The 15,720-nt window shown below is 38.3% G+C and overlaps 1 pseudogene across 1 annotated transcript; it reads right to left on the bottom strand.

Annotated features, from left to right (window-relative positions):
- Positions 1-15,720, bottom strand: LOC306898918 (E3 ubiquitin-protein ligase TRIM39-like; annotated as a pseudogene). Its single transcript, XR_013788354.1, has 8 exons — positions 15,582-15,720; positions 15,341-15,410; positions 10,883-11,436; positions 10,700-10,795; positions 10,399-10,632; positions 1,535-1,673; positions 1,344-1,370; positions 1-1,230 (listed from the first exon to the last, which is right to left on the bottom strand). The product of XR_013788354.1 is annotated as an E3 ubiquitin-protein ligase TRIM39-like (transcript).

Raw genomic sequence — 15,720 nt, 5'->3', positions numbered from 1 at the left:
AAAAGTTATGTTTATTAATATAAAAGGCACATAAAGCATTCCGTCTGTATACCATTAACCACACATCAGTTTTCTAACAAAAAGTTTAAAAAAAGTTACAAATGTGGTTCTTTACAATTCTGATACAATCCATTGTAATGAATTTCGATTTTTGATAAAAAAACTAACTTTTAAAAACAAAAATGTGAATGGAAAAAATATTACGTTTAACAAAAACACTGAACTTTGTTTTATCATGATGCAACCTCATCAAAAAGGCAATTTATTTATGCAAAACAAACTGTTTAAGTAGAATCACAGCGGTCTCTCCGACGTACATTATAAAACATGTAAATATTGCTTTCAAACAGGTTTAAAAAAAAGTTTTGCCTTAACTATGTGCAGTGTTTATGAGCTATTGTTATTTATCTTTCTTTGAAAACCATTTGTCATATAAAGACACATTCTGTCCTATTTGGTTTTTATTTCATGTTGAATAACGTGTAACTAATACATTTAGCTATTCATATGCCATTTAGAAAAGGTACGGCTGTAAGACGTCTGCTAAAGATCTGGAAAACATATGCTGTGGAAAAAATCTGATAAACATCTTAGAAAGGGCTGTTTTACATTCATTCTAAATCATAAACATCTCACAGAAGTCTTCTGGATGTGACGTCACCAAAATGTCTTGTGTGTAAATTATTTTGTTGTAATGAACCGGTAAGATGATCAGCGGGGCTGAATTTTTACCTTCATTTTTAAGACCTGGACTGAAGTATGGAAAGAGTTTCTCAGTGAAAGTTTGGCCAGTGAAAGAGTAGATATGAGATCTGTTCTCCACATCATAAAAACAGACCAGACCCTCCTCATAATCCACAAACACCCCCACCTTCTGTGGACTCACTCTCAGAGACAGAGAGACAGAGGGACCAGTACATGCCTGATAATTAATACAATCTCTCAGAACTACAATCCAGTGTCCATTCTGAGGAGTTGCTGTGATCTCCCCTTTCCTAATAACAGATTCTCTGACCACTCCTAAATCCCAGTCAGTTTTTCCCTTCACCTGAACCTCAAAATAAAATCTCCCTGAAGAGAATCCCTCTTTACCCAGAACACTGGCACACCGATCAAATCTCTCTTGATAATCTGGGAGTTCATGTCTAATGTCTCCAAGTTTCAATTGTTTTCCATCTTCAGACAGGATGAGTTTTGTTTGAGCTGTATCAGGATCCAGAGTCACATCCACTGAGAGATCAGAGAATATGAATCAATATAAAGATGTTGATGTGTTTATAATAGTAGAGGTGAGTATGTGTGTGTAAAGTATTATTGAGAACAGTGAAGATCACAGATTGTACCTGCAAACTGCTGCATCCTCCTCAACACTGTCAACACATCACAATAAACATCATCAAGGGTTTATATAAGAATCTTAAAAACGGCAACAGTTATGCCTTGTTTTGCAATATTTTTATTATGATATATTATGAAGATCTCTTTTTTGTTCATAGTATAACACATATTTTAATAATAGGCCATTTTCACCAACCAGTGTGAGTGAGTTTGTCATCTAGAGTCTCCTGCAGTTGAGTCAGAGCTCTCCTCAGAGTCTCCACACTCACATCAGTCTTCATACTGATCTCAGACCAGTTCTTGGTGTGTGGAGGTCTATACAGGGATGAGTCAACCTACAGCAGGAGAGAGAAGAAATCCCTCAGAGAGAGAGCGAGAGAGAGAGAGAGAGAGAGAGAGGGAGAGAGAGAGAGAGAGAGAGAGAGAGAGAGAGAGAGAGAGAGAGAGAGAGAGAGAGACAGAGAGACAGAGAGAGAGAGAGAGAGAGAGAGAGAGAGAGAGAGAGAGAGAGAGAGAGAGAGAGAGAGAGAGAATTTATATTGAATTCTGAAAAGAATACTTAATTGACAATTAATTACAGTCAACAAGAAACAATATTTAAATTCAATAATGACATCACAAAGGAAAAAAACAATTAGCCTTTATAAACTGCACACATAGCACCATAACCATATCAATTCAAAGGTAGAAAGTCATCCAACGAAAATCAAAGAGAATTTGGAATTTGATCAAAGTTAGAAAACAGACATTAACATCATTACTTGACTGTTGTTGGATTTAGTTTTTCCTACTGACATAAAAAGCAATTTTTGCCTGAACTAAGATACAATTTAAGTAAAAAAGTCAAACGTTTTTGATTCATGAATACTTAAAACCATAAATGAGTCGTCAAGATTAGTTTTTCAACACGGCAGCTTCAGTACTACCACACGCACGCACGTCGGAGACCGTAGGTGAGTGCAAGTTAAAAGTGACCAATATATTGCAAGCCATCTTGTCATTTAATCCTTGACGTTTACCAGTATCTATTTATAGGCTACTAGTACTTGTTGTTTAGTTACTAGTAACTATTCCATTAGATACTAGTACCTAAATATTAGATACTAGTGCTTATTCAGTAGATACTAGTGCTTATTTATTAGATACTAGAACTTATTTATTAGGTACTAGTACTTATTCAGTAGATACTAGTACTTATTCAGTAGATACTAGTACTTATTTAGTAGATACTAGTACTTATTTAGCTAGTACTTATTCAGTAGATACTAGTACTTATTCAGTAGATACTAGTACTTATTCAGTAGATACTAGTACTTATTCAGTAGATACTAGTACTTATTCAGTAGATACTAGTACTTATTTAGTAGATACTAGTACTTATTTAGCTAGTACTTATTCAGTAGATACTAGTATTTATTCAGTAGATACTAGTACTTATTTAGGAGATACTAGTACTTATTTAGTAGATACTAGTACTTATTTAGCTAATACTTATTCAGTAGATACTAGTACCTAAATTTAGATACTAGAACTTATTTATTAGATACTAGAACTTATTCAGTAGATACTAGCACTTATTCTAGTACTTATTAAGTAGATACTAGTACTTACTCATTAGATACTAGTACTTTTTCATTACATACTAGTAATTAATCATTAGATACTAATAGATACAATTCCTTATTTATTTGATACTAGTACTTATTTCATCAGTGACTTATAATTATTCCATTACTAGTAACACATTTCAGATTTTTGCCATTGATTTCTATAGAGGTCTGTCATGTGGATATCAACTATTCAGGTCTGACTGGTATGTCTTCTGATGTTCACTAGTACCTACTTATTAGGTACTAGTATTTATTCATAAGCTACTGATACGTATTTATTATGTACTAGTACTTATTTTCAAGATACTAGAGCATGCCAAACAGATACCAATGCTTATTTTTTAGATACTTGCACTTATGAATTGGATAATAGTACCTATTAAATATATACTAGTATTTATTCATTAGATACTAGTACTTCTTTATCAGAAATGTATACGTGTTTATCAGCTACTAGTATTTATTAGATTTTTACTAGTACAAATTCATGAGATATAGTACTTTTTTCAATAGTAACTAGTAAGATATTTTATTTACTAGTAAGATTTGCGATTGAACTCCACAATGGCCATTCTGACTAGTCATTACATACGACAGTTAAAAAAAACAATTGTGACTAGTAAGATGAGAAATGTTACTAGTAACAACCGTAAAAGACACTAGGGCTAATATATAAGTACTAGTACTTAAATAATTACTACTAGTGCCTATTAAATAGTAACTAGTATATATTGAATACAAATTCAGTATTTAATAACAAGTACTAGCATTTAATGAATACATACTAGTAGTATTAAAAAGATACTAGTCATTATTGTAGTACTAGTCGAAAGTTAGTAAGTGATATCAAAAACAAATAACTACTAGAAACAACTAATCATGTTCATTTAAAGATATCTTATGCCTCAAAAGGAACTAGTAAGAATGTGTTTGGAGATATCTTAATTCAAATAGTCATTACATAAACATGTTTACCTTTCAGCCACCCAATCAGAGTTAACATGCTAATACTATGCAAAATGACCTTGCTTCGTTAGCTTGTCTAGCTAATTGGTTAGTACGAAAACACAAAGAAGGGTGTGTTTATTACCACTATTTATAGTTTTCAATGTGGAATATCATGTGATAAGTTCACATTTACATTTAGTCATTTAGCAGTTTAACTTCGTGAGATGGTAGAGTTACATGGAATCTTTCACGTGGGGGAGCTGCTTTTACACGATCCTTCTGCACAGCTGCTGCAATATGACATTTACAATGAGCAATAATCATATCACAGTTTAAATAAAAGTTTTAGTTCATCATGCTGCTTCTGGTCTACTTTCCGTGTTACGCTTTATTTATACAGTTGAAAGAAAAAGTATGTGAACCCTTTGGGCTTACTTGGATTTCTTTATAAATTGGTCATAAAATGTGTTCTGATCTTCATCTAAGTCACAACAATAGAGAAACACAGTCTGCTTAAACTAATACCGCACAAACATTATACGTTTTCATGTTTTTATTGAACACAACATGTAAACATTCATAGTGCAGGGTGGAAAAAGTATGTGAACCTTTGGGTTTAATAACTGGTTGACCCTCCTTTGGCAGCAATAACCTCAACCAAACGTTTCCTATAGTTGCAGATCAGACCTGCACAACGGTCAGGAGAAATTTTGGACCATTCCTCTTTACAAAAGTGTTTCAGTTCAGCAATATTCTTGGGAATATTGGTCTTTTAATCACTATATCGGTGGGGCGGGTGCGATTTTATCAAACAGGACCAGTGCAGGACTCGCATTTTTTACTCTATTATTGGCAGTTGATCCAGAAATAAGTTAATTAATGCCAACCAGACAAACAACCTTAATACGAAGCAGACAGTTTCCTTATGCTGGAATGAATAGCTATATGACAAAATATTATTGCTTTTTGACGGCGAGATCGAGCTTTCTAAGCAACTGCATGGGGGTAGAACTGGCGGGGTATTTTAAACAATATCGTGTTGCACAGGGCATACCAAGGGGGTTATTGATGACAAAACAATAACGTGTCAGTGTTAAAGAAATAGATTTTCTATGGGGTTAAGGTCAGGCAAGGCCAATTAAAACAGGGTTACCATGGTCCTTAAACCAGGTACTGGTTACTTTGGAACTGTGTGCAGGTGCAAAGTCCTGTTGGAACATGCAAATGGGGGCTCGTTTAATAGCTGTAACGTTAAATGTAAAAAAGTTTTTTAAATGTTTTAAAGTAAAAATCCACAAGAAACAACGTTTGACTGTGCATGTAAAATAAATAAATAAGAAATTACACTGCCGTAGGCCTACATACCTGAGCGAATTTGAGGGACAGTGTTAGCTTCTTCTCAGACTGTAGGCAGCTCTGAGATCTGACAGACTACTGATAAGATTGTCCATTGTTTCACCGGAAAGCGTGCCCTCGATACTTCTTAAGTTCACTAAACATGAATTAATGGCCCTCAGCTGTGGGCTGCCGAAGTGACCATGTTGAAATGTTCTTTCAATAAAGCTTTCATTTTCTCTGTATTTGCTCGAGAACCTCCATTTTGCACCTTCTTCAATACTCTCCTACATAGTCTTATTAATATTTAACATACACTCACCAAGGACAATTAGGAACACCTTTTCAATGTTTCTTTAATGCAATTATCTAATCAACCATCTAATCAACCAATCACATGGCAGTTGCTTCAATGCAGTAAACAGTAAACATGTCAGGTTAAATAATTTAAATGAATATGTGAGTACTTCTAAATTTAATTTGTCATCACAATAATGCTCTGAAATCCATTATTGTTATTTCAGTGTTGATGCGCACAGACACATATAGCTATAAACACACAGTAGGAGAGAAACAGAGCGAGATTGCTAGTGTGTTGCATACGCACAAACAGGCTCTTTCTGTATATTACCAGCAGTTTGCGTTTTTAAATGTTGTTATTGTTAACAGATGTAACGTTACACAAATTACGGGAGCCTTAAAAGTATAAACGTGAACGGGATATCAGCTAAATTTATTTATTATACTCGTCCGCGCTCTGTGAAGTAACGTGAGGGAGGAAACTAGTTCATGTTCGGCTAGTTGATTAGCCATGTTATGTGTTTAACCGGTCCCACTCGCCCCGCTCTGCGCGGGCTTTTATGATGGCATTACAATGCTGGATGGGAGACGGCGCTCTAACGAGGAGGCTAAAGACTGCAGTCGCGTCTCTCTCGGTCGGGGAGTGAGGTTTTACACACTGTACAGCTCTTCACTAGCTGGCCTCCATTACATTTGCTTGGGGTAGAAAGCAGAATGGTATTTATTTTAACGGTGCTAAAGACGCAAACTCTCTTAGATGGTTGCAAATGTTTATTTAAAGACAGCATTGCCTTGAATTAAGCGAAGAGTGATGGCCCGTAGATGGGCTATCATATTTGACGTATTGCCTCCCCGAGCAGCCACTCTTTTTAAACATTTTTTACAAGTTGGATGTCCTTTTTTCGGTACCCAAATAATTCCCACATGGCAGACTTAGTCTTTTTTGATGGGGGAAAAAGTTCCAAAGATTCACCTTCTTCGGACATCCTTTATACATGTGACTCACTGCCTCTGACTGCGTGTACCAACCGGTGAGGGAGGGGTCATGTGACTCGTTACGTTCGCACACAACCTGAGGGATTCCTGTAACTTACTTTTCATCTATGACGATGAGAGAAAGCTGCGCATACCGGAGAGATGGTATAGCGGTGGTTTTGAAACCGCGGGAATATTAAACCGCAGTAAACCGTGAAACCGGTTATCGGCCCATGCCTATACCGGGTACCACTCATCTCCACTACAAATAGGAAAAAGAGGCTACACTTTTAGGAGCTCACCAAAATTGGACAGTTGAAGACTGGAAAAATGTTGCCTGGTCTGATGATTCTCAATTTCTGGGGAGACATTTAGATGGTAGAGTCAGAATTTGGCGTAAACAGAATGAGAACATGGATCCATCATGCCTTGTTACCACTGTGCAGGCTGGTGGTGGTGGTGTAATGGTGTAGGGGATGTTTTCTTGGCACACTTTAGGCCCCTTAGTGCCAATTGGGCATCGTTTAAATGCCACGGCCTACCTGAGCATTGTTTCTGACCATGTCCATCCCTTTATGACCACCATGTACCCATCCTCTGATGGCTACTTCCAGCAGGCTAATGCACCATGTCACAAAGCTCGAATAATTTCAAATCGGTTTCTTGAACATGACAATGAGTTCACTGTACTAAAATGGCCCCCACAGTCACCAGATCTCAACCCAGTAGAGCATCTTTGGAATGTGGTGGAACGGGAGCTTCGTGCCCTGGATGTGCATCCCACTAATCCCACAAAAAGATGCTATCCTATCAATATGGCCCAACATTTCTAAAGAATGCTTTCAGCACCTTGTTGAATCAATGCCACGTAAAATTAAGGCAGTTCTGAAGGCGAAAGGGGGTCAAACACAGTACTAGTATGGTGTTCCTAATAATCCTTTAGGTGAGTGTATTATTTATATACTGAGCATAAACGTAAACTAGTATCTATTATGTTAAGGATATCTTTGGTCCACAAAACCACTAGTAGCTGAAAAAAAGAAGAAGTAGTATCTAATGAGTAAGTACTAGTATCTAATAAATAAGCACTAGTATCTAAATGTAGTTACTAGTTTCTACTGAATAAGTACATTTACACTTTTTATACAACATGTGACATTGCACACCCTTGCCTAATTCCCCTTTTAACTTTAAAAGGGAAACTCAAGCCACCATTGACCTTAACTACACTTTCAATGTCAACATACAATACTTTAACCATTTCAATAACAATTGTAGGAAACCCAAAAAAAAAACAAGCGCATTCCATAAATATTGGTGTTCAATTCGGTCAAAGGGCTTTTGTTGTTCCAGCAAAATCATACCAAATTTTAAATTTTTGCTATCTCAAGAAAATCTCTAATTAACCAAATGTTTTCTTTGATTGATCTGCCCGGTACACAGTATGACTGATCCGCATATATGATTTGCTCCATCACTATTCTCAACCTGTTGGCCAAAGTCTTTGATGAAATCTTAAAATCAACACAAAGCAAGGACACGGGCCTCCAGTTTTTGATCTCTTTCAGGTCTCCTTTCTTGGGTTAGAGGGCAAAACTGCCCTCCTACAGCTTGAAGGCAGCTGTCCTCTAGCAATGCTGTCACAGAAAACTTCCAACAAGTCATTGCCCACCGACTCCCAGAAAGCTTTACAGAAATCAACCGTTAGACCATCTAACCCTGGAGCCTGACCGTTTTCCATGCTCATTAAAGCTGTACGCAATTCTCCCAGAGTCAGTTGGCTCACCAACTTTCCTTTTGCCTCCTCCTGCACTTGAGGTAGGCCTCCGAGAAAATCTTGTACCATCTCTTGGTCCTCGTTGTACTCACACTTGAACAAGTCCTTATAAAAGTCAGCAGCCCTCCTGCACACATCAGCCGTTTCCGTGAGCTCTTGCCCATTGGCTGACCAGAGACAATGAATAATTCTACTTTGGCCATTTTTCTTTTCCAAGCTGAAGAAAAACTTGGAAAGAGCATCCATTTCAGAAGAATTCTGAAAACAAGACCTGATCAATGCCCCCTGTGCTTAACTACAGAGCAGATCTCTCAATCTTTTTGCAATAAGATAATTCACTTATTCACTTAAATTTTGAAGTTCTACAATATCCTTAGGAAATTTCAATTTTTTTAGACATATTCTGGGTGACATTGAAATTGTATTGTACACTTATCCAGTCTTGCCCTTGAAACTACCCTCTCACTTATTTGAACCCATGTGTATTGTTTAACTTTACTGTTCAAGTTTCCACTAAATCCACACATCCACTAAATCATTAGTTTCAATAAAACGGTTCAACAACAACCTGGAAGATGTATGAGGCTCTAGATGGTTACTATCAATATCCATCGTAGTACAATTAAAGTCCCCTGCAATCAGGAGATAATGGTCAGGATCACATTTTCTCCATAACTGGAGCGAACACGTTTATTAAAACAAATTTTGCATTAAACTTTTAACAATCTTCCTTCCACAATCTCTTCCACCTCATATGAGTCTAGCAAACAATATTTTTCAAAGAACACTCCTACACCAGTACTTGTACTTTTTTTGTGACTAAGAATAGCCGTACCCTCCCATTCTCTTCCCTTTCAGAGACACCATGGTGTCTGAGGGATCAATTTCACAAGAACTGACCACAAAAACATCAGTAGATGAGTCACTAGAAGCGTCCTCCGAACTATTACCTTCCCCATCTTTTATTGGCTCTTGGTGATTCCTTAATTATTTCTTAAACTTTGACCCTCCTTCCTTTCCATCTGGATTTCCTTTTCACCACAGGGATTTTAAAAACGAATTATTCCTCCTCCATCATTGTACTCTCATCATCTCTTATAGCTTCAATCCCATCTTTTATCATTCCCCCATCCAGTACCTTTGGATCAATCTCATTTCCCTTTTCCTTAACCTCAGTACTTTCTTCTTTATCAATGTTTAAACTTCCACCAGACACTTGTGCACCTAAAATTGGCTCTGCTTCTTTTTCAGCCTAAATCACACTTTGTTTATTTAGATTCCTTTGGGGAGCATTGTCTGGCTTTGGACAAAACCGAACTTGATGTCCTACACCCCCCCCCCCCCCCCCACACCTGAAACACTTCATTATCTTGATTGTGGCAATAACCACATTGTCAAATCCCTCTACATTATACTTCAGCGCCAAATTTAATTATTCTGCATCACCCTTCAGAATCATGAAAAGTTGTCTACGAAAAGACACAAAATGTTTCAAAAGAGGGGATTTGCAGCCCAGTGGCATCTTTCTTACTGCCGAAACTATTTGCCTGTGTTTTGGCAATTCAATCTCTAAAATCTCGTCAATACTAAACAGTGGTCACAACAGATTAGCAAGTGGGAAAATTCCAATATGTTCGTCTTTAATTGCAATCCCTTGTTCAACAACTTGATTAACTTTATCAATTGACTCCAAAAACAAAACATCTGCACTGTTCATTATCGACGCCGATTTAATGCAACTACGCCCAACAATCTCTCCAACTGCGAGGCTACATTCCTCAACGGAACATTTCACCCTGACCGGCGTGTCAACTGACTGAATGTCATTTCCAACTAAACGCTACACTGGCCAGAAATGGAAACAAATCCGGCCGCTGTATAAACTTCCACCACCCCACTAACTGTGCTTCTCTAAAATCACAACCTATAAACTAAATAAACATCAAGTAAGAGAAGATAGAGCAAAAGATCACAACCACTGACCAAACACTCTCAGACACCCGCTCGCTTACTCACCCGCAACAGTCGCACATGCGCACACAGAGAGAGACAGAGAGAGAGAGAGAGAGAGAGAGAGAGAGAGAGAGAGAGAGAGAGACAGAGAGAAAGACTGACCTGTAGGAGGTGGAGATGATGGTCAGTGTGTGAGAGCTGCTCCAGCTCACTGTCTCTCCTCTTCAGCTCAGTGATCTCCTGCTACAGATCTTTCATGAGATCTTCATCCTGTTTCTCTGCTGCTTTCTGCTGCTCGTCCATCATCTCCAGCAGCTCAGTCTGACATCTCTCAATGGATCTGATCAGAGCGCTGAAGACCTCAACACTAGCTGCTTTCTCCTCATCTGTGCTTCTCTGAAACAATCATGTTTTCATTCATCATCTTTATTTATAAGACAAACACTTCTTCTCTTCAACTTACTTTTCTGAGTTGTGCTGAGTGTTCGATGTCTTGAATCTTCTTGATTCTCTCCTGGATCATCTGCTGAACGTCTGTCTGTGTCTTCTTCAGTTGAGTCTATAGACAGACAGCAACACACAGACACATTTGATCACAGGTAAACAGGTTATTAAATCATGTTTTAATGTTGTTATTGACTCAAACCTTCTTCTCTTCACTCATCTCCTCTAGAGGAACAGTGTTGTGAGTCTTGTGGTCTCCATCAGTACAAAACACACACACACATGTCTGATCATCTCTACAGAAGAACTCCAGAGGTCTCTCGTGTTTCTGACATATATATTCCTTTATATTCTCCACAGGATCCATCAGTTTGTGTTTCTTTAAGTTTGGGACTCTATGATGAGGCTCCAGATGAGTTTCACAGTAAGAGTTCTGACACATCAGGCAGGACTTCAGGGCTTTCAGCTTTCTCTCATCACAGATGTCACAGAGAACTTCAGATCTTCTCACAATTATCTTTTCTTTGTAGTGCACCACAACCTGTCTGAGTGTTGTGTTGATCTTGAGGTCTGGTCTTTTACTGAATGTTTCGTTACACATTGGACACGAGTAGATGTGACTGTTGTCCCAGTACTGTTTCAGACAGCTCCTGCAGAAGTTGTGTCCACATGGAGTGCTGACTGGATCACTGAACACCTCCAGACACACAGAACACTGAAGCTCCTCCGTCAGAGAAACACTGGACGATGACAGAGCTGAGAAATAGACAGAAATCATGAATGTTTATTGCTGAGATTTTTTATGTTTCTATCCAGCTAACAAAAGTTTGTTATAAGAATGGTTCTTAGAAGATTTTCATATTTTTTTTACGGTTTTAAAAACATTAAAAATGTCCAGGTTTATTTAGTTTTAATGTTCCCTGCTAACAAAAGTCACCGTCATGGTGATTCTTTTTTCGTTGATGTTGTTGTATCATGTATGTGTTCTTTTACACAAAGAAACGTTTGAAAATAGGTCTCAAAATCTGAATCATTATCGTTTCCATGTAAACATGTGCGAGTATTCCCCAAATAAAAATGGCAGCCTCCATGCTACATGTTTGTGCCGCGTAACAAACTTATAGTTTCTCAAGCAAAAAGTAGATTTACTGCACCAAAACAACCAGCGGAGACATGGTATTTATATGCACACTACTATGAACACATATGTGCCAACAAAGTGTACTAAAATCGCTTTTAGATTTAAACAGGGCATGCGTATATGTGCAGCAGGCACGTAGTGTTTCTTAAGAGCACAACATCCACTGCCCCAGCATACATTTTTTTACATTTATACATTTGGCAGACACTTTTATCCAAAGCGACTTATATTATATTACACATTTGTTTCTATGTATGTGCTATCCCTGGGATCAAACCATGGCCTTGGCATTGCTAGCGCGCGTTCTCTAACCTCTGAGCCATAGGAAAGCATCGTTTTTTTAGTTATCCAAGATCCCGAAGAACACAATTTGCATGATGGTGAGCTAAGCTCGAAATTGCAACCATTTTAGTCGCATATGCTCCCTATATTTAACCCGTGAGACCGCAAAATATACAGACGTGCTCACATTTTTTGGTACCCCTCCACAAAAAATGAAGAATGCACAATTTTCTCTGTAGTTACTTGACAAAAGTATTTTGCATCCACCACTGTTTATTCCATATTTAATAGAAATCTGACTTTGCTATTGATTTTCATTCAACATAATATTGTAAGTAATAAAACAAATGAAAATGTCATGGACAAAAATGATGGTACCCCCAATCTGATGGTGTCGTGATTATAGTATTTGTCTTGGCTGTCTGTACTGTGTTGTTGTGTCAAACTCGTGCGGAGTCTGTTTGACAGCTCCGCACGTGTTTGGTGTCTACGTCATTGCCCCGCCCCCGTGTCTCCACCAGGCTTTCCCCTCACCAGTTTCCATCACATTATCACTTTACCACTTCATTTCATATCTCATGCCCCTTTACTCGTTCCCCTAAGTAATCATTTAATCATTCTCACCTGTAGCTTGTTCCCGCTGTTTGGTTCCCCTCTATTTAGTCCCTCTTGTCCTCTCGTTCTTTGTCAGATCGTTGTATGTGTTACTCTCGTTACTGGCTCCTCTTGTCATAGTCTTAGTGAAAGTCATAGTCACAGTCCTGTTATTTCTTTTCTTAGTCTAGTCTAAGTCCTCGTAGTTCTGTTCTCTTGCTTTCAAGTTTTGTTTGCCCATTAGTTTGCGTTGACTCTGGACCTTCGTGCTTTGCACGGTGCTGGCTCACCTCCACTCGGCAACTCCACATCTCTCGTTTGGCTGGCCGGCGGGACGAGGCTTTCCCCGCCGTGCGCCTTCTCCGCATCTAAACACTTCTCCCGGTCTGGGTCTTCAAGCAGCTCTCCCGTGAGTGCCGAGTCATCTCCCCGCGGACTCCCGTGGTTTCTAAGGATCCTCCGTTCCTGTTGTCCCGTAGTGGGTTTCGTGTTCTCCCGTAAGTCCCGACAGGTCGAGACCCCTCCCTGCCAGGCTTACGCGGTTGTGTCTCCAGGCTGGTGCCAGAGTGGATTATCTGCCTTGTTACAATAAATATCTCTTGTTTGCCCTGCATCTGAGTCTCCGAATCTTCTTCCTCGTCTCAGTGTCATGACAGTGGGGCACACAATGATATCAAACAGCATATGTGACTACTTTTGACTACTTTTCTCATTTTAAATCGCCTCTGAATGACTGATAACAATATTGGATACTCATGTATTATTATTTAAAGTAGGGATGCACCGATACCAGTATCGGGTATCGGCCCGATACCAAGCTCATGTACTCGTACTCGTACTCGTAAAAATTTCCCGATACCAAAGACCGATACCTCATGTGACGTAATTGACGGAACGTTCCAGTTCACACAGAGACACCTGCCGTAGCAGACACAATGTCATAGAGTGTTCACACCTAAATCGTGCTATTCCTGAGTAGTTGGACGCTTGAACATTTTGAGTTTACTCGCTTCATTCGCGCGTGGAATTCGCGTCATGGGAGGGGCTTCTGGCAGGCGGCTCCCGTCTAATTGCGAAATGGCGGACATGGATTTTGTTGAGCAGGTAGCTGCGCATTATGTGCTGGAAGGCTGAAGATAAACATAGACTCGTTCGGCGCCGTGTCTGGGTCCAGAGGCGCAGTCGTTCAGAGGCGCAGTCCTTCATTGTCGTTTCAGATGTCTGCCTCCGCTCGCTATGTCATAATCACGTCCCTACTACAGCAGGCTCCTTTTTGGTTAACGCGGCGCTAATTTTCGGCAAAGTTCAGATTTTTCAACTCGCAACGCGAACTTCACGCCGCCTCATTCGAAATATTTCAAAATCAATGATGACGACCCACGCATGGCAATCTGCATGCTTATGTCCTCGGTTTTGCCCTTTGGAGGTTATTGGACACTGTGAATTTTGGCTTTGAAAATTTTTGATAAGCACGTAAGATTGATTTATTTTTCATAATATGAGTTGAAGTTGTTAAAAATAAAGATGCTGATATGTTCATTAGTCTCATTGTGTTGTTCTTAGAAAATTGCCACAAACAAAAAAAAACTAGCATCGGTATCGGCGAGTACCAGGGAAAAAAGTATCGGTATCGTACTCGATCCTTAAAAAGTGGTATCGGTGCATCCCTAATTTAAAGAAACAAATTAGTTTGTAATATCACTATAATCCAATGATGTATTATCTTTTAAATGTATTAAAGGGGCACCAACAAATGTGTCCAGGCCATTTTAGAATATCTTCGCAGAATAAGCAATAATTCATCCCTTTCCACGGTTTCTTTGCTTTATTCTATGACATACCAAAGGCATGCAAGTATAAATGATAAAATAGCTTTTAATTTCATCACTCTTCAGGAGTATTGAAGCATTATTTCAATGAAATGTAAGGGTACCAACACATTTGAACAAGTCTGTATTTGGGAGCATTTGTGTTTTTATTACTGTACTGAACATGCTAATAACTGCACAAAGTATGTACCAGCTGTTTCTCTGAAGGCTATGAGGGTTGATAGTGTGCTCTGATCGCCACCTTTGCTAACATGAGCACTATGCAAAGCATGTAAAGAAAACAATCACAGATCTTTGTGACGACAATTTTTGTGTTTACATATTGTTTATTACTGCATTATATTACTTAAAAATAGAAGTTTAATATGAATGTTGATTTTATAATGCCTACATTGTTTGCAATTTGCATTTTTTAGAGTGAATAAGAGACAATTTTCCCAATATATCTCTTCATTGAGGGTTTCTTTATTCAGTCTCCTGCCTCATAAGTGTGTCGTCACATCCCTAGCACAAAATTAGATAAATAAGATGTACTGCAAGATAAAAACAATTTCAATAACTTCCAAACACCACCATTTCATTAGATTTCTACATTGCCATAACAAATATACTTTATAAACCTACAGTTATAGCATGCCTAAGAATTACAAGTCCAACTAAAGGAAACACTGATCACCATGATGTACATTTTGGATGTTTTCCAAAACATGAAAACCCCCAAGAGAAAGATATTTGGAAGAATGCTTATAACCAGACAGACACATTAAATAGTGTGACATTGGCATTTATTCACTTTGGGTAATTTCAAATTTACCTGAAGGTTCATCTCTCCTGGCACGTTTTGGTGATGTTGGTAAAGATTCTGCCATTGCACGTCTTTAAAACTTTAAAGTAAACAGTTACAACACAAATCTCATTACTAACTTTTCATATCTGTAGTTATGACACAATTCCAACACACACACAAGTTACAGTGAACGTTTTACTGAAAATGAACCTGGTAATTTACAGGCTAGATTAAAATTGTATATATATACATTTTTGCACCATGTTACCTGTTAATGGGTACCAGCTGTGATCACGTATTTGTTTAAAAGTTTCAAATATATTGTTTTGAAGAGATCGTTGAAACGCTTGCAGTTGAGTTTAGTTTCATTTTCACGGAAAGCCGACGTGTGCTCACCTTTTGGACGT

This window comes from Barbatula barbatula (assembly GCF_947034865.1).
Source record: "Barbatula barbatula genome assembly, chromosome: 1".
NCBI classification, from domain to species: domain Eukaryota; kingdom Metazoa; phylum Chordata; class Actinopteri; order Cypriniformes; family Nemacheilidae; genus Barbatula; species Barbatula barbatula.
This window is presented reverse-complemented; position numbering and strand designations above follow the sequence as displayed.